The sequence below is a fragment of the Bactrocera dorsalis genome, chromosome 2, assembly GCF_023373825.1.
Source record: "Bactrocera dorsalis isolate Fly_Bdor chromosome 2, ASM2337382v1, whole genome shotgun sequence".
NCBI classification, from domain to species: domain Eukaryota; kingdom Metazoa; phylum Arthropoda; class Insecta; order Diptera; family Tephritidae; genus Bactrocera; species Bactrocera dorsalis.
Genome location: NC_064304.1, coordinates 80108308 through 80118468, shown reverse-complemented (window position 1 = coordinate 80118468; position 10161 = coordinate 80108308). Strand labels below are relative to the sequence as shown.

Below are 10161 nucleotides of genomic sequence, written 5' to 3'. Positions count from 1 at the left end.
TATGTACATACATATATGGTTGTATGTATGTATCGCAGCCGATGCAATGGACTTTCATGTTATTATACAAATCAGTGAAGTTAAATTATGTGGTTGCACGGTATACTTCAATTGCATTGCCCAAATTGCATATATTTAAGTAACTGAGTTCTAGATACACACATACGAAGCAACATAATTCCGCAAACCCAGCAGAGATCTCCGTTATTTCCGAAGTTATGCGTTACAAGTGAGTTCTCACATCCAACCGGTCCGTTTCATTTCCTGTATGGGAAAGTTGCAGTTACCAGCGACTAATATGTCATCGGCCGGGAAATTTTTTTACTCTTTTGCCGATGACTACGCATTTTCATCAATGGTAAGAGTCATTTGCATCGAAATGGATTCATTCATACACAAAAAAGTTATATGTTAAAATGTGCATATACGAGTATGTTTGTACATATGTCTTTATACGACCAGGTTATTCGATTTGTATTTACTTAAAATACTGTTACCCCAGCAAGAACTAGATGTTTGCAGAGATTAGGTTTCCGACCTTGGTGACTTAGGAAGAAGTACATTTTGTGCTGTATGCAAATAACAAACATTTTTCCTGTTTTGAATCGATTACGTTCTAGCAAGAATTCGTAATGGTGTGAAGATAGGTTGGTGTCAGTGCTTCACCATATTGTTCTAGTGAGATTTACTATAGTATTGTAGTTCCACTTTTTATACCATTTCAACCGGTTGCAACTGAGTGTCTAATAGCTTTGTTCACCTAACAGTTGCTGGTATTAGCTTAATCTAATTGAAGCAGATAAGGAGCTATTTATCTATAAATGATCAGGATGACGAGACGAGTTGAATTCCGAATGACTGTCTGCCTGTCTATCCGTACGACTGTCCGTTCAAGCGATGAAACATACTAAGATAATATTACTAAGCTCCAAATTACGCTATAAAACTGTAATTTAAATTTTTAAAAAGTGGACACGGCCGACCCCTACTAGGTTTATTGTATATATGTATCTCAATAACTATTATTGCTATTTAAGCCGAATTTGCTCACCTAAATAAGACTGATGTTGAAAACCACGCAGAAGCATAAAACTTCAAAATTAGATGGAAAGGCTTTGTAGGGGGTGAAATATAAATCGGACAATGAGAGTACCAACGTCCATCTCCAGGTGTAATCTTATTTCTCCGGAAACTTTCGACCAATTTCAGCCTAATTCGGAGGACAATACAACCACTCCTTTTTTCCATATAACAAATTTTGAAAGTCCATCTATTTCCTTCATTTTCTTCTTCTTCTTTACTGGCCTAGACACCGCTTACGCGATTATAGCCGAGTTAACGACAGTGCGCCCGTCGTTTCTTCTTTTCGCAACGTGGCGCCAATTGGAAATTCCTAGCGAAGCCAGGTCCTTCTTCACCTGGTCTTTCCAACGAAGTGGAGGTTTTCCTCCGGCTTCTCCGGCGAGTATTGTGTCGAATACTTTCAGAGCTTTCTTTCATACAATACCTTATATGCGATGTTTAGGAGACTTATCTCACGGTAGTTGGTGCAGATTGTGGGGTCTCCCTTTTTGTGGATTGGACAGAGCACACTTAAATTCCAATCGTTGGACATGCTTTCGTCCGACCATATTTTACAAAGAAGCTGATGCATGCCCCGCCGCTTTGTTGTTCTTCAGGTGGGTAATTGCTATTCGAATTTCTTCATGGTCGACCAATGGTGCGTCTCCTCCATCGCCATCGATTGGGAAATCGGATTCATCTTCTCCTGGCGTTGTACATTCACTGCCATTCAGCAGGCTAGAGGAGTGTACTCTCCATAATTTTAGTTGGGCATCGATCACTAGATCACCATAGGGGGTTGTACAAGAGTATGCTCCGGCCTTGAAACCTTCTGCCGCCGCATGTTTTCGTAGAATTTTTAAGCATTACCCTTGCCGGCCAGCTTATCAAGCTCTTCGTACTCACGCCTTTCGGCCTGTTTCTTTTTCTGTCTGCAAATGCGTCTCGCTTCTCTCTTCAACTCTCGGTATCTATCCCATCCCGCGCGTGTTGTGGTTGATTGTAACGTTGCGAAGTACGCAGTCTGTTTTCTCTCCGCTGAAACACGGCACTCCTCGTCGTACCAGTTGTTCTTTTACATTTTCCGAAAGCAGCTGCACATAAGGAGCTTGAAATGCCGTCCCACAGTTCGCCTATACTGAGTTGTTGACGAGTGCTTTCAGAGAGCAGGAGTGCGTTTTTTGCTGCACAGAGGGGGTGCGTATCTTGGCTGCAACAAGATAGTGGTTCGAGTCGATATTAGGACCTCATAGCGTACTCACGTCCAAAGTACTAGAGACGTGCCTTTCGTCTATCACAACATGATCGATCAGGTTGATGGCTTTTCGATCCGGAGACGGCCAGGTAGCTTGGTGAATTTTTCAATGCTGAAATGTAGTACTAAAGATAACCATATATCAGGCCCAGGCGAAGTCGATCAGCCTCAACCCCTTTGGGGATGTTTCCCCGTGGAGGCTGAATTTACCGACTGCCAAAGATACCTTCTTTGTCCACCTCGAAGTTAAAGTCGGCAAGCACGATTTTGACATCGTAGCGGGGGCAGCTCTCATAGGTGCACTCTAAGCGCTCATAAAAGGCGTCTTTGGTCACATCGTCCTTCTCTTCCGTCGGGGCGTGGACGCAAATCAGCGATCTGTTGAAGAACTTCGCTTTAATGCAGATTGTGACTTGACGTTCATCCACCGCGGTGAATGACAGTACTCGGCGGCGGAGTCTCGCTTTCACCACGAATCCCACACCGAATTTGCGCTCCTTTATATGGCCACTATATAATATGCCACAAGGACTAACTCGCCTCAGTCTTTGTCTCGTTCATCGCATTTCTTGAAGGGTGATGATGTCAGCCTTCACTATTACGAGGACCAACCAGCTGGGGAATGGACCTTCCCAATTAAGGGACCGGGCATTCCAAATGCGTGGCCTTAAATCGTTATCCTAAGTACGTTTGCCATGTTCCTTATCAAAAGGGGGGTCTCTTATCCGAGGCTGTTTATGCTTTTTCATTGCTAGTGTTTTTTACGTGGCGGGTCCCAAACCCAGTGCACAACCCTGTAGGGGAGATGTTGCGCCTTCTCACTTTAGCTCGCCTTCAAACCGATGTTCTTAGGCTACCTAGACGATACTTGCTCTAGGATCGGAAGTCGTGGCCAACTTGAGCCATATGTAAAAGAATGGTTTCTGGCAACTCCCAAGTGAATGGCAATCAGAGAACTTTCCTCACTTGCGTGAACTTCTACACATGACTCCATCCTCCTACAGTTTACAAGTAATTCAGAGTATAATATAGTAAACAAACAAAGCACAAGTTATCGGGAGAAAACTTTATAGAAATATTTACCTCAAGATATGACATTTAACGCCTCAAAATGGTTGACATCTTAGTGCCAAAATTGGATACAATCGGGTAATAGTCTCCATATACCCAATAAAAGAATTTGAAACTTCCGATTGGCTTATACTGTATACATCGGTAAAAATGTAAGGAACATTAACATTGAATGCCGAAAATAGTATATGTTAAAATGGAAAGATTTTTGTTATTTTAGCAGACTTTATGCCGAATATATCGGTCAATGTGTTATCTTCATCAAATGAAAACATGTTCCCAAATATGCTTGAGTTATGTCAAAAGTTAATGCTTCTGTTCAGGTCTTCTCCTAACCCCCGTATACGCATTAATAATCCCATTAATATTGACTTTCCATCTGACTTTATAGCGTTTATGTCAGTCAAAATTAAATTTTTTATTTTTAAATTTTAATGAAATTTAACAATGAACAATTATTTTAGCTACCCTTTGTCTATTTATATAGTATAAGTGAATTACACAACATTTTACAATCGTCTGGTTCATAACATTACCTAGCGGGTAATATACTATATAATACTAGTCACGGACTTCGAACTGTAAGAATTCCCACTTTGTGACCTTACCTGTTGATGTGGTTGCTGGGAAAACCATATACAAAACAAGAAAGAAAGGGCTAAGTTCGGGTACAGCTTAAAAATTTTATACTCTAGCAACTTGCAAGAATCAAAGACAGGGAAATACCATAAGATGCAAAACGTTTATATATATGTATATATATGTACTCCACATAACCAACCAGATGTTCGGCTAGGTCAAGTTTTCGCAATATTTTATTTATTTTATGCACAAAGATGTTACTGTTATGAGTAAAATATGTTTTGTAACTTCCATTGAGATAACTCGAATATTGGCCGGTAAATTCAGTATAAAGTCACTTTAAGGTTTAAAAATCGTTATGTTAGTTATGTGGGGGCTCAGGGAAGTATTCAACCCGCTTTTGGTACAAAGAATTACTATTGTCAGGAAAGGATTCTCTCTGAATTTCAATTGTATATCTCACACTTTAATCAACATTTTCGCTCAAAAGCCCACTATCGATACTGGGCTCGGTATCCCGCTATATTATTTATTTCTTAATTATTGTGCGAAATAATCAAATGGGATTTAAGATTGTGTTATATGAAAAGTAGGCGTGGTTGTAGTCCAATTTCGCTCATTTCCACACTGTGACATGGGAATATGAGAAAAATGCTACGTACAAAGTTTAGTCGAAATCGGTCTGTAGTTGGCAGTGCCACGCCCATCGTCCAATTTTCTCAAAAGCTCCCATAAAGCCTTCTCATACCATCTCGGAGGTAAAATTTAATGTCTCTGGGGAGGTTAGTTATTGATTGATCGGGCTTTTAGTTGTTTGAATAATACCTTTAAATGGGAGTGAGCGGAGTTTTCTTCCGATTTCATCCCTTTTCACAGTGACGGTAGGAGTTCTTACAGCATTTGCGGTTTATTAGTTTAAGAGATATGTACTTAAATTTATAAGAGAGCGGTCTCACGCCCACTTAAAAAAAAAAAAAATTCCCACAAGTGTCCTATCCCCTGTGCCAAATTACAGTTTCATATCTTAACTTAGTGCTTAGTCATGGCACTTTATAGGTTTTCGTTTAATGGATTTTTGTGAACGTGGCAGTGGTTCGATTCCGCGTTACGTGTGTACCAAATTTTATCAATATATCTTAATTTTTACTCAAGTTACAGCTTACATTGACGGACGGACAGGCAGACAGCCGCCCGAATTTCAGCTTTTCTCACCATCCTGATCATTTATACAATAACCCCGTATCTATTTCGCTTAGTTGTAGGTGATACGTACAACCGCTAGGTGAACTAAAACTATTATACTCTGTAGCAACATGTTGCAAGAGAAAAAAAATAAAAGTGAACTCTCAATGAAAACGTCTTGACGAAACAAAACCACTACTTAAGTAGCTTTTAATTTTATTTAATAATGAAAAAACAAATATTTTATGTATAAATTGTTAAATTTCAAATTAAAATTTCTTATGCAATTTTTCCTAACTATGTAATACACATGTAACTATAGGTAAGATAATATATAAATAGAAACATCCTGTTGACTGTAACTGCCTTTTCCCCACTTCGGACCAACTTCATTTCAGTCAGCGTAAAATAGTTGGGATTGCCATTATATTCATTAAATTAGAAGGGTTTGTAGTTATTATCATAGTTATGAAGTGTATGAACCGCATGCCTGGACGGTTGGATACATACTACTATACATATTTAGCATACGAAGGTTTTGGAAAAATTACAATTTAATTCTCAATATAGATCGCTTTCACAATAGCACGCGAAGGTGTGAGCCGCTGTGTTGTCATGATCTTACATTATCTTTTTTACTTTTTCCAAATGGGTCCGTTCGTAGTCGAATCGGCCAATTATTCGGCAAAGAGTCCTGTGACCGTATTGCGCTTCTCCAAGTAATCAGTAGAGATTGCTTCATTCGGAATCCAGAAAGCGGCGACCACTTCATTCTCTACCCATGGGATATTCTTCACCTTCTAAGCAGAGCAGAGCTAAGCAATTTTAATTGTCGTTTGGTCTCTACACAACCTTCAATCGCTGCGTTAATTTCCTACTAAAAGGAAGAATTGGATCATGACCTTATATTGCGTTTAAAATTTCGAAAATGTTCTCTAGAATAGTAAATTTTTCTTGCGCTAATGGCGCTGTCGGGCTGTGAAGGTAATTAATTATCGGGCCAACTTTATAACTTTTACAAGAAATACTTTTTTAAGAAAATGTACGAGTAAGTGATAATATGATTTATAAATAATTATATCAGTTGAAGAATTTTACGACTTTACAATTTTCTAATCAACCTACTTTGTGTATTGTCTAAAGGAGCGAATAACTTAGTAAATCTCTACTCTTAATTTAGCTGTTATTGCACGACATATGTTTTCAAATTTTCTACGAGCATCAAGAAAGAAAATATAAAAGTTATTTTCAGTGGGGCGAACTGGTCTATCTGTATACACGCTAATTTGTCCCTCAGTTTTTGAGATATTGCTTTGAAATTTTACCGGATCAGACCGCTATCACGTGTAGCTACCATATAAACTGACCGATCAAACTCAAGTCCTTGTATAAAAACTTTTTAACCCGATAAGGTATATACATAAGTCACGAAATATGGCACAGAAACGCTATAATCTCCGAAAATATTCTTCAGATCGGACCACTACAGCTTAAAGCTGCCTTTCAAACTAACCGATCAAACTCAGAATATTAATTTTTTATACCCTTTAATGGTTTAAAGCATATACGATTATATATCTGGAAGGGCCGAAGTTAAGATTTTTCTTGTTTTTACGCTGAAACGTTTCTTACGAATGAATTATAACATTATAAAATGAATTTTAAAACCCTTATGTACTGAAGATCACCCTTAATAAAACTATTTGAAAGTATTCTCACTCATATTTGCTTGCTCTTCCTCCGTCCTGTACACTGACTGAAGCTAATGAAATCCAAGCAGTAAAAAACCAACATTGTAAATTTTGCATGCAGATATTTTATAATTTGTCATAACGAATATTTACTGAAGATACTTACATGTGTATTCCTTATTATGCCGGCAGTACCTTAAAAGGTATTTTTTGGAAACCGCATTCTGCAAGGTTCGACTGGGTATCTGTAGATATACATTCATACATTACCCCATCCATGCTAACGGTTGTGTTCATGTTAATGGAAGAGCATCATGGAGATGTTTTAATGAAATTTCACCTAAAATTTTGCTTTCAGCTTTATGTAACGGTATAGAGAACAAGTTGTAATTCGTTTGGGTTTCGTTATCACGCCAATCGAAGTTTTTGATATAAAAGGATAGAAAGACGAGCTAATTGCCAAAAATCATTGCATCATTTACTCGTAGTTCCATTATTATGAACGCAGCTGTATATCCATGGATATGATGTATGAGCGTACAAAACTTGCAAACTTGTTGCGTTTCAATTTCCTACTTTGAGATACATTAAACTAAGTGCGAATACTCAAATATGTACATATATATATAAGAGCATATTGATTTGTATGGCAAAAAAATGGCATAGCTGAGAGAGGGAGAGTGAGAAAGAATGTATATGAAATATTTTCGAAAATTGTAAAGCAAACTTAACAAAGCGTACAGTGCACAGATGCTTTTTTGCTTTTAACCCTGATTTGCCAGACATATTATTATTATTAGTCTATTTAGAAAATCATAAAAATATTAGATTAAATTTTTCAGAAGCTATGAAAAACTTTTTCTTCTAACGCCTGTGACGGACATTTCGTAATACTAATGCGAACTACGAACGAATACCAGATATGTGTCAGCAAATACTTGCGCTTTACCATGTGAACAATGTAGTATTTTTTGGTAAAAATTACTAGCATATTTCATTGCGGTATTTCAAGAAGCACCGCTAAAAAATACAATAAAAATTTTTACAATTTTTTGTTTAATTAATTAATGAAATACCTTATTTTATTGCAACGTCAACTTTGTAGTATTTGAAATAATATCACACATTTTCTTCATTACACACAACTACATATGTATTGTTAACAATTTTTTTAAATAACTATTGCCTATGAAACACATACATTTCAATGTGTGTCATCACCGTATTTTAACCACATACATTTATACATACAATTCAAATAAAATTTATTTGAATTAGATTGTCTTCAAAAATAAAAATATTGAATTTTGAAATAATTTAAATAATAGTAGTTTTAATATTTTGAACCGACTCAATTCAAAGCAATGGTTGATTAAGAAAGAAATTAAAGAACTTATCGTGCTTACTTATGAGATTTCCGCTAGTGGAGGGTTAAACCTCGGCCCAAGGCGTAAATGAATAATAACATTGTGGTTGAAGAAGAGAAAACTGCAATGCTAACCTCTTCAATCATAAAAAAAAAATAGTCTAATTGTTGAAGCACGCAAGCCCTTGTCAGTCTTGCATTTTCTGCACTTCCACTTCACACCTTTTCTACATACTTTACTCTGCTTTTTCTTCCACAATTCCATCCAATATGTTAGTTTATCAACCGCAATTCCTTAAGTTAGCATTTATTCGTTTCTTCCGATATTTACAAATCAGTTATGGTTATCAGCATTTTCTGTTCCGGAATAAGGGAATAATCAATGTATTGCAAAGAGTTTAAATTAGAAAAAGAGAAAACCATATGTAGATGATAGGAGATTCGTAAATTTCATCAACTAAAATGGGAAATAACGTAACATCATTTTTCACAAGTTTTCAGAAGAAGAAAAAAACGATATAAAATATATTGAAAATATTTGAATTATTGCCATAACTTGGGTGCGTCTGCTAACTGAAACTTATACTTGAATCAATAAAACTCGATTTCTAACTTTTGACTATACTTTGTTTTACATTTTAGTTGTTTGATATGTACAACGAAAGCTTTCGCCCTTGCTGATGTACTCTGTTTCGTGGGGAGTTGTTGAGCTCTCACGAGTATTATCGCATTGAGTGTAAACCGCTAGTGGAGGCTCGCTTCGAACGGCTTGTCAGTGATCGCAGGAGAAACATGGCGATAAATTTGTATAATTTTAGTATTCTGTGAGGTACCTGTGTGGGATGCATTGCTTCGGTGATATCCGCTCAACAACCTAAGAGAAACGAAAGAAAGGGTTATCGGTTTCGTGATCAACTCTCTTTGTGCTGTTGATAATGTTACGTATCTACATATATACATATATTATTTACATTTTGCACGATATAACAATAATGGTTCGATAATAATAAGCCCACCAATTAATACATACATACATATATCCTCGCCTAACCAACACGTGGTACGCAATTCGCTTCAAAATATTATTCATACACATATGTATGTATGTATAATATATAAATATATGTAAGTGAATCCCACCATACAATTTGGAATGACACCAATTTGGGACAATTGGTTGGACAAATATTTCTTTGGCTGCTTAGTATATTCTTTACATATTCAATATTATACGAGTAATAAGTATAACAAGGCGGAAAACTGCCCCAAAAGCCTGACAGTGGGATTTTTTTTAATTGTATATGTATGTTGAGATTAATAGCAGAAACAGCGAATTCCGCTCCTCCTTTCCTTAGTTGCCGCCCGTAGTGAACAAATTTTGTCAAAAGTTGAGCCCGTAGGGGAAACGTAGAAATAAGCTATTTTCTTTTGTTTTTATTTGAACAATGTTGCCATTACTCAATACGCGTATATAGTTGTGTACACATCTAACTTTTCTATTATAATTTTTCATTATATAAAATATCAAAGCTGAGAACAAACTATTAAAATAGTTTATATACAAGTATTTCTAAATAATAGTATTCGACACTGATTTTGAGTTAGTTTAATAAAATTGCAAATATTTGAAGACAATTTTTATAATTACTACTGTATAGTGAGACTGGCAACCCTGCGTTGTGAGAGGGCAATCACCTGACTTGTTTCTATGGGAAAAATCCAAATCGTGCGAAATTCTACGGTATCGTACGGAAAAGCGGGTGGTAGAAGCAGTGTTGGCTAATCATTTACATTGCGCTCTCATAAGATAGGTCACATCAGCTGATTCGGGCTGCGGGTTTACGTTGTTCGCTGTTTCAGCTATAAGAAAGCAAAGAGACTGATAAGAACGCAAACACACACACATAAATTAAATTAGCTCAATGCATTCTAATATCATATTTTATTGTCTG

General features: G+C 36.7%; 1 protein-coding gene and 1 long non-coding RNA gene across 3 annotated transcripts in view; one reads left to right on the top strand and one right to left on the bottom strand.

Annotated features, from left to right (window-relative positions):
* The first annotated feature begins 218 nt into the window (after positions 1-218).
* Positions 219-10161, top strand: part of LOC105226634 (protein doublesex) — a 138375-nt gene continuing 128432 nt past the window's right edge. For both annotated transcript variants that reach the window (XM_049448813.1, XM_049448812.1), the window contains exon 1: positions 219-358. The gene's annotated coding sequence lies outside the window, so the exon portion shown is untranslated. The remainder of the gene's footprint in view (positions 359-10161) is intronic.
* LOC125776509 (uncharacterized) overlaps positions 5598-10161 on the bottom strand; it is a 62869-nt gene continuing 58305 nt past the window's right edge. Inside the window, exons 2-3 of the long non-coding RNA XR_007421774.1 lie at positions 7010-9083; positions 5598-6029 (exon numbers count right to left, since the gene is read on the bottom strand). This is a non-coding gene — a long non-coding RNA (uncharacterized LOC125776509). The remainder of the gene's footprint in view (positions 6030-7009; positions 9084-10161) is intronic.